This window comes from Loxodonta africana, chromosome X (assembly GCF_030014295.1).
Source record: "Loxodonta africana isolate mLoxAfr1 chromosome X, mLoxAfr1.hap2, whole genome shotgun sequence".
NCBI lineage: Eukaryota > Metazoa > Chordata > Mammalia > Proboscidea > Elephantidae > Loxodonta > Loxodonta africana.
Genome location: NC_087369.1, coordinates 51,447,323 through 51,466,237, shown reverse-complemented (window position 1 = coordinate 51,466,237; position 18,915 = coordinate 51,447,323).

The following is an 18,915-nucleotide window of genomic DNA, read 5'->3' as shown; positions in this document are numbered from 1 at the left end:
AGGCAAAGTCTTCCTTCTTCAGTGCAGTATAGCTGTCTCAGTTCCTCTCTACCGTGGAGGCTTCCTCTCAGCCCCCTCAGGACAGGCTCTTCTTAGCCCTGCTGTCACCATCAACTCTGCCACAGGGCCCCTTCCAGGACTGTTGCTGCCAGCAACAGATTGTTCACTGTCTTCAGTGTTACAATCCTTGACCCATGTTACAACTCTTTTAGGAGGTTCATTGACTCCTTTCTCTCTCTGCTTCTTATCTCTTCTTTCTTTCATCTGCTTCTTGCTGCTGATTCTCTTCCTGCTTCTTTCTGTCTGAAAAAACTCTGTGGCATTGGCTGCATATATATATATACATATACAAACTCTTGTCAATTTCAAGGCATGGCCCTTCCACGAGGGCCACAAACTAACTAATCCCCTCTCAGTAGGCCACAGACACTTCATTTGCATAGTAGGCTACAAACACTTCATTTGCATGGTCTGTTGACCACTCCCTTCAAGGTGCATGTCAATCACAGGGTAGGCTGCAGCCTAGGACCAGACAAAAAGTATCAAGCCAAGTTGTTTACAGCTTACTCAGGAAATGTCAATCAACCTGGACAAGAGTAACAGACCCTCTGGGGTAGAAAACCAGGGCAAAGGCAACTTCTCAGGGGTTAGGGGGAAAATCTCCCAAACTGTTTTCCAAAGAACCAAGGTAGAAGGCCACATAAAGGAGCTCATTAAAGTACCAAGGATCAATGGTTCAAATGGTTAAATGCTCAGCTGTTAACCAAAAGTTTGGAGGTTCAATCTACCCAGAGGAACCTCAGAAGAAAGGCCTGACAATCTGTTTCCAAATAAATCAGCTATTGAAAGCCTTATGGAGCATGTTTCTACTTTGACACACATGGAGTTGCCAAGAGTTGGAATTAACTCCATGGCAATTGGTTTTCTTAAAAATACTTTTATGCCCAGTTAAATTACTATACAAGATTGAAAGCAAATAAAACCGGTTTAGAATGAATAAGGCTGAAGAAAATTTAATACTCATAGGCACTGAAAGAACTATAAAATGATATATATTGGTCAGAATGAATTTGAAGTTAAACAGAGGAATGATAATGCAAAAGGTAATGGTGAGCAGAAAAACGGGTAAATGTAGCAAATCTAAATAAACTTTGACTATATAATAAACAAACACTATTTATGACTAATTTGGGGCATAAAAACAAAGCAGAACTAATATTCCAGACCACACTACTATTTGGAAGGAGGTTAGAAATATTAACTCTCGATTTTGTTAAATCAGGAATACAATTAAAATTTTTAAAGGAAATCACTAAAAGAAAAACAGAAATAGAATGTCTACTTTTTCAAATACGTGAAGAGAAGGAAAGGAAATAAAGAGAATTTGGTCAATCCAATTGCTCTAGGATAGACCACAAAAGTTGGTCCAAGTTTGAGTATTGGTAAGAATGAGAGAATGCAATCAGGTGTGGCTAAGTTTCCAACATCACCTTAGTTAGCGAGAAAAGCAAAGTAGCTATAAATGGACAGACTTTGGTGTCATTCTCATTGCTTCATGAAGACACTGTCTGTGTTTGGCAGCCTGAGAAACTTGAGTGTGAAATGAAAACGTACATTCACATGAAGTTTTGTATGTGAATGTTCAACGCAGCTTCATTGGTAACAGCTAAAAACTCGAAACAACCCCAATGTCCATCTGCAGGTAAATGACTAAACAAATTGTGGTGTGTCCATACAATCCAGCAATAAAAGAGAATGAATGACTGATGCACGTAACAACCTGGATGAATCTCAAAATAACTATAGTGAGTGAAGGAAGCCAGATCCCCCCTCAAAAAAAGTATGTTCTATATGGTTTAATTTATATAAAATTCTAGAAAATGTAAACTTATCTATAGTGATAGAAAGCAGATCAGTGGTTGCTTGTGGATGATGGGATGTAGAGAGAAGCAGGAGGAAGGCATTACAAAGGAGAATGAGAAACTTTTGGAGGTGTTTGATATGTTTACGATCTTGCTTGCTGTGATAGGTTCATGGGTGTGTACAGATGCCAAAGCTTATCAAAATGTACACTTTAAATATGTGTAGTTTATTGTATGTCAGTTAAACCTCAATAAAGCTGTTAAAGAAACTGGGAAATAAGGCTTTAAAAAAAAGTTTTAAGTACAAAGGCAATCATCAAACAAAACACAAACCTTCCTAAATACCAAAAGAAATTTAAAAATTATAAAAGCAAAGAGAACACATCATGAAGAGAAACACAATACATATACATAATATACATGATAATTACAACATAAAATAATGTCAGAGTTGAGACCAAAAATACCAGTCATATTGTAACTGAATGTGGATTCTTGTCCTGTCCTATTAGCTGACTGAACTAAGATGGACGCCACACTACCAGGTGCAAGGGAAACAGAAAGTGGAAATTTATTGTTTGCACAAACAAGGAGCAAGGTGGGGCCTAGCAGCCAAAAGACCACCTGCTCCCAGCCCCAAGGGAGCAGGGATCTTTTATGCCCTCAAGTCCCCAGGGGGCAAGAATTGGTGCCTGAAATCCAAAACCTTCCTTGATCCCGCCTATGCCCATATTTGGAGATCCAGGTGCTGAGCCATGTTGCAAAGGAAGGGGACTTTTGATTTGCAAATGGGCTGGAGTGCAGCTGTGTGCCAGAGAACATTTTCCTCTCCTGCAATGTTCAAGTCCGAGGTCAAGTTCAGGGCCAGGCCTCCTCAGGTCCTGCAAGATCCTGGTTTGCACAAGCGCGGAATCTCGGCGCCAAATTCAAAGCGCAGTTAGGGCTGCTGCGATCAGGCCAAGCCACAGTTAGAAACTACAGCTTGGGGGGCTGGGGGTGGGGTGGGAAACTCTGGCAGAGCGAGGGAAGCCTCGGCAGCAGCTTCAATATCAGTTAATAAAATGTGAATGGGCTTAAATCATCTACTAAAAGAATAATTTTCAGAGAGGTTTATAAATTAAGACCGAGCTTTATATGTGGTGTACAAAGGCCCTGGGTGGTACAAACGGTTAGCACACATGGCTGCTAATTGAAAAATTGGAGGTTTGAGTCTCCCCAGAGGTGCCTCAGGAGAAATACCTGGTGATCTACTTTTAAAAAAGCCAACCAATGAAAACTCTATGTAGCAGTTCTACTCTGACACACATGAGGTCACCATGAGTCAGAGTTGACTCAACTGCAACTGAATTTTTTTTTTCTTTTTATATGCAGCATACAGGAAATACATCTAAATCAAAATGATTCAGACAGGCTAAAAATAAATAAATGGGCAAAAATGAACCAGGCAAATGGAAACAATAATAAAGTCAGGATTGTAATTCTGATATCTGATGAAGTAGAATACAGGACAAAAAATAATTAAACATGATAAAAAGGATACTTTATAATGCTAAAAACCAATTTCACAACAGCTACAAAAATCTATGCACCAAATAACTGACTGACCATCTTTAAAAAGGAGAAACCACAGAATCAAGGAGATACAGATAAAAACACACTAATTATAATTATAAAATAGGAAAACTTAATACATCACTTCCTGCAAAATATATCAAGGAGCAGAAATTTAATTAAGGATATAGAAGAAGTAAACAATATAATCAATAAAATAAATTTTATTGATATGTACTGAACTTCAAAAAAAAATTTTTTTTTTTAGAACCTAATAATAGAGAATACACCTTTCTTCGCAACTACATGTGGGTAGTCCCAAAAATTGATCAAATATTAGTCAGGAGGAAAGTATCAGTAAGTTCTACAAAATAGAAATAATAACAATAAAAAAATACTTTCTCTCAAAGTACAGTAAAACCAGAATTAAAAACAAAAAAGCTCTTCAAAATAGAAATTTAAAATCTTCTACTGAACAACTCTTGGGTCAAAGGGAAAATACAAACCAAAATTATAGAATATCTAAAAAAAGAGTAATGAAAACACTGCATATGAGAGTTTCTGTGATAGGTAGTAGAGATCATAGGAAAAGCCATAGCCTTAAACAGTTGTATCAATAAAAACAAAATAATGAAAATGAAGGAATTATATTTCAACTTAAAAAGTGAGAAAAAGAACAAATGAAACAAAAGAAAGCACGAAGCGGAAAACAATAAAGGTAAAAGCAGAAATAATGAGGATTAAGAATAGAAAGCAGTAGATCAAATTAATAGAATTTCCGCTTCTTTGAAAAAAGTAACAAAATATATAAAACCACTAGATAAATTAAGCAAACCAAAAGAGGAGAAATACAAATAAGAGAGATAATGAAGAAATAAATAATGATGGGGGGGGGATAAAACCTTTAACATGGAATACTAAGAAATAACCAAACTGCTTATCAAATGAATAGCATAAGCACTCTAAAGTGGGGGGCGGGGGGGAGGGTAGGGAAGAGGGAGAGACTAACCTAAGTAATTTTTGAACACAATATTTTGACTATATACATTAAGACTAATGGAAAAAAAAATATTGAACCCTGGTTAGTCGTGTTGCTTTTCATAGTATTATGAGTTAGATGTTCAGAAACTGCTTTTTGTTGTGTTTGTTGCTTTAATAGATTTATATGACACAAAATACTATTTAACACATATACCAAACATTGATGGTTGATGCATTATTCCTTTTCCTAAGTGCACAACATTGAACAATCCACAATTCTGGTATTTTTGTTGTTGTTGTTTGTTTTTAACAGATTTATGGAGACACAATTCACATACCATACAATTCACCCATTTAAAGTGCCCAATTCGAGGGATTTTGGTATATTCACAGATATGCGCAACCATTACCACTGTCAATTTTAGAATATTTTCATCATCTCAAAAAGAAAGCCTATATCCATTGGCTGTCACTCCCTTATTCTCCCATCCCACCATCCCCGGCAACCATCACTTGGCTTTTTTTCTCTATGGATTTGGCTATTCTACATATTTCATGTAAGTGGAATCATATAATACCTATCCTGTTGTGTCTCATTTCTTTCACTTAGAATAATGTTTTCAAGGATCATCCATGTTGCAGTATGTGTAAGTACTTCATTTCTTTTTATGGCTGAATAATATTCCATTGAATGTATGTACCACATTTTATCTATTTATCAGTTGATAAGAATTTTTTATACTTTTTCACTATTATGAATAAGGCTGCTTTTACATTAGTGTACAAATTTTTGTGGAGACATGTTTTAATTACTCTTGTGTATATACCTAGGAGTGGAATTGTTGGGTCATATGGCAACTCTCCCCCACATGTCTGTCAGTTTGTCATACTGTGGGGGCTTGCGTGTTGCTGTGATGCTGGAAGCTATGCCACTGGTATTCAAATACCAGAAGGGTCATCCATGGCAGACAGGTTTCAGCTGAGCTTCCAGACTAAGACAGACTAGGAAGAAGGACCCGGCAGTCTACTTCTGAAAAGAATTAGCCAGTGAAAACCTTATGAATAGCAGCGGAACATTGTCTGATATAGTGCTGGAGGATGAGCCCCCCAGATTGGAAGACACTCAAAATGCAACTGGGGAAGAGCTGCCTCCTCAAAGTAGAGTCAACCTTAATGATGTGCATGGAGTCAAGCTTTTGGGATCTTCATTTGCTGATGTGGCATGACTCTAAGTGAGAAGAAACAGCTGCAAACATCCATTAATAATTGGAATGTGGACTGTATGAAGTATGAATCTAGGAAAACTGGAAACAAACAAAAATGAAATGGAATGCATAAACATCAATATCCTAGGCATTAGTGAGCTGAAATGGACTGATATTGACCATTTTAAAACAGACAATCATATGGTCTACTATGCTGGGAATGACAACTTGAAGAGGAATGACATTACATTCAATGTCAAAAAGAACATTTCAAGGTCTATCCTGAAGTACAATGCTGTCAGTGATAGGATAATATCCATACGCCTATAAAGAAGACTGGTTAATATGACTATTATTCAAATTTATGCACCAACCATTAAGGCCAAAGATGAAGAAATTGAAGATTTTTACCAACTTCTACAGTCTGAAATAGATCAAACATGCAATCAGGTTGCACTGATAATTACTGGTGATTGGAATGCGAAAGTTGGAAACAAAGAAGACGGATGGGTAATTGGAAAACATGGCCTTGGTGATAGAAACAATGTGGGAGATCCCATGACAGAATTTTGCAAGACCAACCACTCTTCATTGCAAATACCTTTTTCTGCCAACACAAACAGTGACTCTACACGTGAATTTTGCCAGATGAAATACACAGAAATTAAATTGAATACCTTTGTGGAAAGAGAATGGAAAACCTCAATATCATCAGTCAGAGCAAGGCCAGGGGCCGACTGTGGAACAGATTATCAATTGCTCATATGCAAGTTCAAGTTGAAACTGAGGAAAATTAGAGAAAGTCCATGAAAGCCAAAGTATGACTTTTAGTGTATCCCACCTGAATTTAGAGACCATCTCAAGAATAGATTTGACACGTTAAGCACTAGACCAGGCGAGTTGTGGAATGACATCAAGGACATCATACCTGAAGAGAGCAAGAGGTCATTAAAAAGACAGGAAAAAAAGAAAAGACCAAAATGGATATGAGAGAAGACTCTAAACGTTGCTCTTGAAGGTCGAATTAAAGCAAAAGGAAGAAATGATGAAGTAAAAGGGCTGAACAGAAGATTTCAAAGGGTGGCTGGAGAAGACAAAGTAAAGTCTTATGGTGACATGTGCAAACAGCTAGAGACAGAAAACCAAAAGGGAAGAACACACTCAGCATTTCTCAAGCTGAAAGAACTGAAGAAAAAGCTCAAGCATCAAATTGCAATAGTGAAGGATTCTACAGGGAAAATATTGAATGATGCAGGAAGCATCAAAAGAAGATGGAAGAATACACAGAGTCACTATACCAAAAAGAACTGATTGATGTTCAACCATTTCAGGAGGTAGCATATGATCAGGAAATGATAGTACTGAAGGAAGAAGTCCAAGCTGCACTGAAAAAAAAAAAAAGCACTGAAGGCATTGCCAAAAAACAAGGCTCCAGAAATTGACAATATCAATTGAGATGTTTCAACAAATAAATGCAGTACTGGAAGTGTTCACTTGTCTATGCCAAGAAATTTGGAAGACAGCTACCTGGCCAACCAACTGGAAGAGATCCACATTTATGCCTATTCCCAAGAAAGGTGATTCAACTGAATGGGGAAATTATTTAGCAATATCATGAGTATCACACACAAGTGAAATTTTGCTGAAGGTCATTCAAAAGTGGCTGCAGCAGTATATCAATAGGGAACTGCCAGAAATTCTATTTGGATTCAGAAAAGGATGTGGAGCCAGGGATATCATCGCTAATGTCAGATGGATCCCAGCTGAAAGCAGAGAGTACCAAAAAATGTTTACCTCTGTTTTATTGACTATGCAAAGGCATTCAAACACGTGGATCATAAACAAATTATGGATAACATTTCATAAGAATGGGAATTCTAGAAACTAAATTGTGATCATGAGGAGCCTGTACGTAGATTAAGAGGCAGTCGCTCAAAGAGGACAAGGGAATACTGTGTGGTTTAAAGTCAGGAAAGGTGTGTGTCAGGTTGTATCTTTTCACCATACCTATTCAGTCTGTATGCTGAGCAAATAATCTGAGAAGCTGGATTCTATGAAGAAGAACGGCAGATCCATCAAGATTGGAGGAAGACTCATTGATAACCTGTGTTATGCTGATGATACAACCTTTCCTGCTGAAAGTGAAGAGGATTTGAAGCACTTATGGATGAAGATCAAAAACCACAGCCTTCAGTATGGATTACATATCAACATAAAGAAAACAAAAATTCTCACAACTGAACCAAAAAGCAACATCACAATAAATGGAAAAAAGATTGAATTTGTAAAGAATTTCATTTTATTTGGATCCACAATCAACACCCATGGAAGCAGTAGTCAAGAAAACAAAAGATGCATTGCATTGGGTGAATCTGCTGCAAAAGACCTCTTTAACATGTGGAAAACCAAAGATGTCACCTTGAAGATTAAGGTGCTCCTGACCCAGGCCGTGGTGTTTTCAATTGCCTCATATGCATGCGAAAGCTGGACAATGAATAAGGAAGACCGAAGAAGAATTGATGCCTTTGAATTGTGGTGTTGATGAAGAATATTGAATATACCACAGACTGCTAAAAGACCAAACAAATCTGTCTTGGAATCAGTACAACCAGAATTCTCCTTAGAAGCAAGGGTGAGGAGACTACATCTCACATACTTCGGACACGTTATCAGGAAGGATTAGTCCTTGGAGAAGGATATCATGCTTGGTAAAGTAGAGGGCCAACGAAAAAAAGGAAGACCCTCAACAAGATGGATTGACACAGTGGCTGCAACAATGGGCTGAAGCATAACAACAATTGTGAGGATGGCACAGGACTGGGCAGTGTTTTGTTCCGTTGCACATAGGGTCACTATGAGTTGGAACTGACTCGATAGCACCTAACAAGAACAACATGGCAACTCTGTATTTTTGAGGAAATGCCAGACTGTTTCCAAAGTAGCTGCACCATTTTACATTCCCATCAGCAGTGTGAGGTTCTGATTTCTCCACATCCTTGCTAACAGTCGTTATTATCCAATTTTTTTTGTTTTATCCTTAATAATATGTGTGAAGTAGTATCTCACTGTGGTATTGATTTTCATTTCCCTGATAACTAATGACATCAAGCATCTTTTCATGTGCTTATTGATGATTTGTATATCTTCCTTAGAGAAATGACTATTCAGATCCTTTGCCCATTTTTAATTGGGTTATTTGTCTTTTTATTATTGAGTTGTAAGAGTTCTTTATACATTCTAGATTCAAGTCTCTTCTTAGGTATATGATTACAAATATTTCCTTCCATTCTGTGAGTTATCTTTTCACTTTCTTGATAGTGCCCTTTGAAACACAAAAGTTTTTAATTTTGATGAGGTTAATGTATCTATCTTTCCTCGACTCGACAGCAACGGGTTTTTTTTTTTCCTTTTTATGCATGTGCTTTTGGTGTTATATCTAAGAATCCATTGCGAAATCATAGGTCATGAAGATTCATCCCTATGTTTTCTCTGAAACTGATTTTTGGGTCTTTTACAGTTGAGCAAATAAGTAAATATGTTGAAGATAATTGGAGTTCAGGAGAGGTCATTACAAATGCAGAAAGGGGAACTCTAGCATAAATCCTGTTGTGTTAGACTGGAATTGGAGGTTTTTGATATATCTATTTCTACATTGTGAAGAATGGGAATTCCAGAACACTTAATTGTGCTTATGAGGAATCTGTTCAAACAGAACAAGGATGCTGCATGGTTTAAAATCAGAAAAGGTGTAAGTCGGTGTCATATCCCTTTGCCATACTTATTCAATCTGTGTGCTCAATGAATAATCCAAGAAACTGGAAGATATGAAGAACAACAGAGCATCAGGATTGGAGAAAGACTCTTTAAAAACCTGTGATATGCAGATGACACAACTTTGCTTGCTGAAAGTGGGGAGGACTTGAGGCACTTACTGATGAAGATCAAGGACTACAGCCTTCGGTATGGATTATACCTCAACATAAAGAAAACAAAAGTCCTCACAACTGGACCAGTAAGCAACATCATGATAAACAGAGAAAAGATTGAAGTTGGCAAGGATTTCATTTTACTCGGCTCCACAATCAGCACCGATGAAAGTGGCAGTCAAGAAATCAAATGATATAGAGGAGGAGCCAAGATGGTGGCTTAGTCAGACACACCATGCTGTCTTTCTATAGCAATGACCCAAGAAACCAGGTGAAACAGATACAGATGACAATCCTGGGATCCCGAGCATGAAATGAAAGGGTAGAGGATTGGATTGAACACTAATCGGAAAGAGAAACTGATTGAAGTAGCAAATGAGGAGAGATACAGAGCAGAGGTGCCAGCCCAGCACAGTGTGGCCATCTTGAGACAAAGCCAGCAGTGGTCCCAGGAAAGGAGCACAGGAAGGCAACTTCATGGAATTTCCAACAGAAGACTGAGAAACTACGTAGATGCACCCAGAATGAAGCAAGGTGTGCAGGATATGAACTAGATCTAAGGAGGAAAAGTACAGGAAGAAGGGTGAGAATTCCAGGGATCCACCTAGCAGGGAGACAGCCAAGAACCAGAGACAGGGCTACTTACTTGTGACAGTCCTTGATCATTGGGGTAGGTGTCACACACAGAGTAAAAGATCCATAGAGTGTAAGTAGGAGGTGCCTCACTCAACTGGACTATGGGCAGCCCTCCCCCACATTTGGTTGGGGCTAGGTTCCAATTGATGGCTACCACCAATGAGAAGTGACCAGGCTTCCTTACCCCGGTACCAGAGGAGAAAACTCCCCCTCTTCCCACTCTCCTGGTGATTAGCAGTGTGAACTCCCCTATCCTTGCAGCCCCGACCACTGGGAGCTAGAGTGCAAGCCCCTGCCTTTTCTCCCCCATCCAGCTCCTTCCACCACGCCCCCTACCCACCTGGCAAGTGGCAAGAGAGAGTTCCAGTGATCCCGCCTGCTGCCCCACTCCTCACCCACCAACCCACCCATCCAGTGAATGGAGGAGAGCGTTCCTGTGCTCCCAACCACTGGCCACATCCCCAGCCTTACCCACCTGGTGAGCAGCTGTGAGCACTCCCATGCTGCTAGACTGATGAAAGTTGGCAAGCAGTACCCACCCAGTCCCCACTCAACCATTTCACATGCCCAATGAAGAGCAATGTGGACTAGCCCTGCTTGCCACTTTGCCACTGACCCAGAGATAGGTGGTAAGTGCTCCCATGTGGTCAGAAAAGCTGTCAGTGAAGCATGCCCAACCAGCCCACCCTGATATATCAAAACAAGGAAAAAATCAGGATGAAATAAACAAACATACAATAAATAAATAAATAACACCTTAATGCCTCAGAGACAACATACAATAACAAATGATATGAAGAAACAGGATAAGATGGCTCAAACAAATAACCAAAATAAATGGGCAGAAAACCTTCTTGAGGAAGAAATGATAATAGAATTACCTGATAAAAAATTCAAAAGACTTATGTATAGGATCCTCAAAGAGATCAAGAAAAACACAGACAAAACCCTAGAATAATTCAAGAAAACAATACAAGGACTAAATGACAAAACAGACAATTAGAAAGCATACAAAAACAACTAGAAATCCAGAAGATTAACAATAAAATATCAGAAATATGTAACTCAATGGAAGGACATAGAAGTAGAATTGAATCAATCGGAAAAAAAAAAAAATCAGCAAAATACATGACATATCCTTGAGGCTAACTTGTTTGAGGAACAATCAGAAAAAAAAATGAAAAGAAAGAAAGCTTAAGAGTTATATGGGACACCATCAAGAGGAATAATTTGCACATAATAGGAATTCCAGAATATGAGAAGAAAAAGTGCAGAGTTTTTCAAGATCTATTGGTTGAATACTCCCCAGATATCATTAAAGACAAGAGGGTTACAACCCAAAAAGCTCAATGAACCCCATACAGCGTAGACCCCCTGAAAAAAGTCAACAAGACATATCATGATTGAATTTTCAAAATCAAAGACAAAGAAAAAATTCTGAAAGTAGCTCATGAAAAATGAAATACCACATACAAAGGGGCACCAATAAGACTAGGAGGTGCTGATCTCTCATCAAAAACCATGCAGACAAGAAGGCAATGGGATGACATATATAAAATCCAGAAGGAAAAGAATTGCCAACCAGGAATCATATATCCAGCAAAATTGTCTTTCAAAAACGATGGCAAAATTGAGACTTCCCAGATAAGCAGAAACTAAGGGAATTTGTAAAAACCAGGCCAGCCTTACAAGAAATATTAAAGGGAGTCCTTCAGATAAACAACATCAGACAACAACCTGAGATAAAGACACACAACATTATCCAGATGCCAACCCAGATAAAGACTTCGCAAAAGCAAAATAAAGCCTAAAAACCTACTACAGGGAATGGAACCAGAGCAATTAAGCTGTAAACGGCCACAACTTCAAAACAGAATGGGGGAATAAAAGATGTAGTTGTACCCAACAAAAAAAAGCCCTGGCCCAGATGGCTTTACTGGAGAATACTACCACGCATTCAGAGAAGAGTTTACACCAGTACTACTCAAACTATTTCAGAATATAGAAAAGGAAGCAATGCTTCTGAATTCATTGTATGAAGCCAGCATAACCCTGTAACCAAAACCAGGCAAAGACAAAACAAAAAAAGAAAATTACAGACCAGTATCTCTCATGAATATAGATGCAAAAATTCTTAACAAGATTCTAGCCAATAGAATTTAGCATTATATCAAAAACAAAAAAATACACCACGACCAAGTAGGATTCATACCAGGTATACAAGTATGGTTCAACATTAGAAAATCAAACAATGTAATCCATCACAAAAATAAAAAGAAAGAAAAGAATCACATGATCATCTCAATCGATGCAGAAAAGGCATTCAACGAAGTCCAACACCTATTCCTGATAAAAACTCTCAATAAAATAGGTATAGAAGGAAAATTTCTCAACATAATAAAGGGCATATATAAAAAAAACAACTGCCAATATCATTCTTAATGGAGAGAGGCTGAAAACATTCCCCTTGGGGTCAGGAACAAGACAAGTATGCCCTTTATCCTATTTAACATAGCGTTGGAAGTCCTAGCTAGAGCAATATGGCAAGAAACAGAAATAAAGGGTATCCAAATTGGTAATGAAGAAGTTAAACCCTCCCTATTTGTGGATGATATGATACTATACATAGAAAACCCAGAAGACTCCATGAGAAAACTACTGGAACTTAGAAAGATTCAGCAGAGAGCAGGATACAAGATAAACATACAAAAATCAGTTAGATTCCTATATACCAACAAAGAGAATGATGAAAAGGAAATCAGGAAAACAATACCATTTATAATAACCCCTAAAAATATACTTGGGAATAAATCTAACCAGGGATGCAAAAGACCTACACAAAGAAAACTACATAACACTACTGCAGGAAACCAAGATAGATCTACAGAAACGGAAAAACATACCATGCTCATGGATACGTAGACTCAACGCTGTGAAAATGACAATTCTACCCAAAGCGATTTACAAATACAATGCAATACCGATCCAAATACCAAAAATATTCTTTAAAGAGATGGAAAAACTTATCATTAACTTTATGTGGAAAGGGAAGAAGCCTCAGACAAGTACAGCACAACTGAAGAAGAATAAAGTAGAAGGACTCACACTACCTGACTTCAGAACCTACTACACAGCTACAGTAGTCAAAACAGCCTGGTACTGGCACAACAAATACATTGACCAAGGGAACAGAACTGAGAACCCAGATGTAAGTCCATCCACCTGTGGTCACCTGCTCTTTAACAAGGGCCCAGAGTCCATCGAATTGGGAAAAGACAGTCTTTTTTAACAAATGGTGCTGTCAAAACTGGATGTTTATCTGCAAAAAAAATGAAACAGGACCCATACCTCACACCATATAGAAAAAATAGCTCAAAATGGATCAAAGACCTAAATATAAAGCTAAAAACCATGAAGTTCATAGAAGAAAAAATAGGATCAATGCTAGAGGCCCTAAAAAAAAAAAAAAAAAAAAACTAGAGGCCCGAATACATGGCATTAATGGGATACAAAACACAGCCAACAATACACGAGCTCCAGAGGATAAGCTAGGTAACTGGGACCTTCTAAAAATTAAATATTTATGTTCACAAAAAGACTTCACCAAAAGAATAAAAAGAGAACCTACCGAGAAGGAGCCAAGATGGTGGAATAGACAGACGCTTCCATCGAGCCCTCTTTACAAAAAAGACCCCAAAAAACAAGTGAAATGAGTATATTTGTGACAAGCTGGGAGCCCTGAGCATCAAAGGCAAGCTTAGACAACGAACTGAGGAGCAGGGGAAGGAAGAGACTGTTCAAAAGCGGAGAGCCCTCAGGCACCATTCCTGGAGTGGTGGTGGTGGCGGTGGCGGTGGCTGCACTTTCCTCAGGGAGAAGCAGCCAGCCACGCAGCCCACGCACACCTCTGGAACCTGAGGAGAACTGCGCCCTCTCGGCAAAAGCCAAGTACTTGGGTATATTTTACTGCACCCCCCACTCCCAAGCCGGCTTCAGCGGCTGAATCCCTGGGCCTGAGATAGACTCTGGTGAGCACCTAAAGCCATCCTCCCGGCCTTAGAGAAGGAAGAAATTTGCAGCTGGGGGGAAAGATAATTTGCTAGCTCCATTAACCAGGGGAGATCAGGACAGAAGCAGTTCCTGTCCAGGCATAAGCCGTCCCTGGACCTTGAGCACCTTTCCCTTCTGCATGGACCTGTGTGGGCCTGTTTTGGGAGACTAGGCCCTTGTTGGCAAACTCCAGCCATTTCAGCTGTGCGGTGGAGAGGTGGGTGTTTGACGTTTTACATTGCTTTGCCTATTAAACAAGGTCCTAACCTACCCACATCAGGGACCTAAGGACTGGCAGCTCCACTCAGGTCACCCAGCCACCTGCAACAGGGGTCCAAAGATAACTGGTACCTCCCAGTCCTTACAACCAAAAACTTTGGGTGCCCATGGTCCCTCTGCAGAACCCACCCACCAGCATCCTCTAGGGAACAGAGACATGTTTTCCTCAGAGACACTTGGGGGTCGGTTCTCAGCCCCTGCCTTGTTCACAGCATGACACCCTGCTGCAATCAGATACTGGTATATATGCCAATCACCCCTGCCCCTCTGAGATTGTAGGACAGAGCCCGTACCACACACTCGATGATCAGCTACCTGAAAACCTGAGCTGAATTCATACAAGAAAACTGAATGGACTCCTAGACCGATATACCTGATGACAGCTCTAGCCAGCTGGAGACAGGACACCAGAGCTCCAAAGGTGAAAATAATCAAGCTAACTCACTTAAGCAACCCATAGGGGTATACCAAAACAAAACAAAGCAAACAGCTATGACACAATAAGCAAGCATAAACTAATACAATAACTTATAGATGGCTCAGAGACAACAGTCAATATCAAGTCACATAAAGAAACACACCATGATCACCTCAACAGGCTCTCAAAACAAAGAACTCAGGGATCTTCTAGACGAAAGTGCATTCCTGGTATAACCAGATGCCGAATACGAAAGTTTAATATATAGAACCCTTCAAGACATCAGGAAGGAAATCAGGCAATATGCAGAACAAGCCAAGGAACACACAGATAAAGCAACTGAAGAAATTAGAAAGATTATTCAGGAACATAATGAAAAGTTGAATAAGCTGGAAAAATCCATAGACAGCAATCAGAAATTCAGAAGATTAACAATAAAATGACAGAACTAGATAACTCGATAGAAAGTCAGAGGAGCAGAACTGAGCAAGTAGAAGCTAGAATTTCTGAACTCGAAGATAAATCACTTGGCACTCATATATTTGAAGAAAAATCAGATAAAAGAACACTATATAATGGACACTATATAATGATTAAAGGGACAATACACCAAGAGGATATAACCATATTAAATATTTGTGCACCCAATGACAGGGCTGCAAGATACATAAAACAAACTCTATCAGCATTGAAAAGTGAGATAGACAGCTCCACAATAATAGTAGGAGACTTCAACACACCACTTTCACTGAAGGACAGGACATCCAGAAAGAAGCTCAATAAAGACATGGAAGATCTAAATGCTACGATCAACCAACTTGACCTCGTAGACATATACAGATATACAGAACACTCCACCCAACAGCAACCAAGTATCTTTCTTTTCTAGTGCACATGGAACATTATCTAGAATAGACCACATATTAGGTCATAAAGCAAGCCTTAGCAGAATCCAAAACATTGAAATATTACAAAGCACCTTCTCTGACCATAAGGCCATAAAAGTGGAAATCAATAACGGGAAAAGCAGGGAAAAGAAATCAAACACTTGGAAACTGAACAGTAATACCCTGCTCAAAAAACACTGGATTATAGAAGACGTTAAGGATGGAATAAAGAAATTCATAGAATCCAATGAGAATGAAAACACTTCCTATCAGAACCTTTGGGACACAGCAAAAGCAGTGCTCAGAGGCCAATTTTTATCAATAAATGCACATATCCAAAAAGAAGGGCCAAAATCAAAGAATTATCCCTACAACTTGAACAAATAGAAAGAGAGCAACAAAAGAAACCCACAGGCACCAGAAGAAAACAAATACTAAACATTAGAGCTGAACTAAATGAAATAGAAAACAGAAAAACAGTTGAAAGAATTAACAAGCCCAAAAGCTGTTTTCTTGAAAAAATCAAAAAAATTGATAAACCACTGGCCAAACTAACAAAAGAAAAACAGTAGAGGAAGCAAATAACACAGATAAGAAATGAGATGGGTGATATTACAACAGACCCAACTGAAATTAAAAGAATCATATCAGATTACTATGAAAAACTATACTCAAACAAATTTGAAAACCTAGAAGAAATGGATGAATTCCTAGAAACACACTACCTACTTAAATACTTAAACTAACACAAACAGAGATAGAACAACTAAGTAGGCCCATAACAAAAGAAGAGATTGAAAAGGTAATCAAAAAACTCCCAACAAACAAACAAACAAACAAAAACCCTGGCCTGGATGGCTTCATTGCAGAGTTCCATCAAACTTTCAGAAAAGAGTTAACACCACTAGTATTTAAGGTATTTCAGAGCATAGAAAAGGACGGAATACTACGAAACTCATTCTATGAAGCCACCATATCCCTGATACCAAAACCAGTTAAAGACACCACAAGAAAAGAAAATTATAGACCTATATCCCTCATGAATGTAGATGCAAAAATCCTAAACAAAATTCTAGCCAATAGAATTCAACAAACTATCAAAAAAATAATTCACCATGACCAAGTGGGATTCATACCAGGTATGCACAGATGGTTCAACATTAGAAAAACAACTAATGTAATCCATCCTATAAACAAAACGAAAGACAAGAACCATGTGATCTTATCAATTGATGCAGAAGAGACATTTGACAAAGTTTGACACGCATTCATGATAAAAACTCTCAGCAAAATAGGAATAGAAGGAAAATTTCTCAACACAACTTCTCAACATAATAAAGGGTATTTATACAAAGCCAACAGCCAACATCACCCTAAATTGAGAGAGCCTGAAAGCATTCCCATTGAGATCGGGAACCAGACAAGGATGCCCTTTATCACCACTCTTATTCAACATTGTGCTGGAAGTCCTAGCCAGAGCAATTAGGCTAGATAAAGAAATAAAGGGCATCCACATTGGCAAGGAAGAAGTCAAAGTATCTCTATTTGCAGATGACATGATCTTATACATAGAAAACCCTAAGGAATCCTCCAGAAAACTACTGACACTAATAGAAGAGTTCAGCAGAGTATTGGGATACAAGATAAACATACAAAAATCACTTGGATTCCTCTACACCAACAAAAAGAACATCGAAGAGGAAATCACCAAATCAATGCCATTTACAGTAGCCCCCAAGAAGATAAAATACTTAGGAATAAATCTTACCAGAGATCTCAAAGACTTATACAAAGAAAACTACAACACACTTCTGCAAGAAACCAAAAGAGGCTTACATAAGTGGAAGAACATACCTTGCTCATGGATAGGAAGACTTAACATTTTAAAAATGTCTATTCTACCAAAAGCGATCTATACATTTAATGCAATTCCAATCCAAATCCCAATCACATTCTTTAATGAGATGGAGAAACAAATCACCAATTTCATATGGAAGGGAAAGAGGCCCCAGATAAATAAGGCATTACTGAAAAAGAAGAACAAAGTGGAGGCCTTACTTTACCTGATTTTAGAACCTATTATACCGCCACAGTAGTCAAAACAGCCTGGTACTGGTACAACAGATACTTGGACCAATGGAGCAGAATTGAGAATCCACACATAAATCCATTCACATATGAGCAGTTGATATTTAAGAAATGCCCCCAAACAGTTAAATGGTGGAAAAGACAGTCTTTTTAACAAATGGTGCTGGCATAACTGGATATCCATCTGCAAGAAAATGAAACAAGACCCATACCTCACTCCATGCACAAAAATGAGCTCAAAATGGATCAAAGACCTAAATATAAAATCTAAAACGATAAAGATCATGGAAGAAAAAATAGGGACAATGTTAGGAGCCCTAATACATGGCATAAACAGTATACAAAACAGTATAAAGAATGTAGAAGAAAAACTAGATAACTGGGAGCTCCTAAAAATCAAACACCTATGCTCATCCAAAGACTTCACCAAAAGAGTAAAAAGATTACCTACAGACTGGGAAAAAGTTTTTAGCTATGACATTTCTGATCAGCGCCTGATCTCTAAAATCTACATGATACTGCAAAAACTCAACTGCAAAAAGACAAATAACCCAATTAAAAAATGGGCAAAAGATATGAACAGACACTTCACTAAAGAAGACATTCAAGTAGCTAACAGATATATGAGGAAATGTTCACGATCATTAGCCATTTAGAGAAATGCAGATCAAAACTACAATGAAATTTCATCTCACTCCAACAACAACAACAACAACAAAAAGCTGGCATTAATTCAAAAACCACAAAATAATAAATGTTGGAGAGGTTGTGGAGAGATTGGAACACTTATACACTGCTGGTGGGAATGTAAAATGGTACAACCACTTTGGAAATCGATTTGGCACTTCCTTAAAAAGCTAGAAATAGAACTACCATAGGATCCAGCAATCCCACTCCTTGGAATAATATCCTAGAGAAATAAGAGCCTTTACATGAACAGATATATGGACACCCATGTTTATTGCAGCACTGTTTACAATAGCAAAAAGATGGAAGCAACCAAGGTGCCCATCAATGGGTGAATGGATAAAT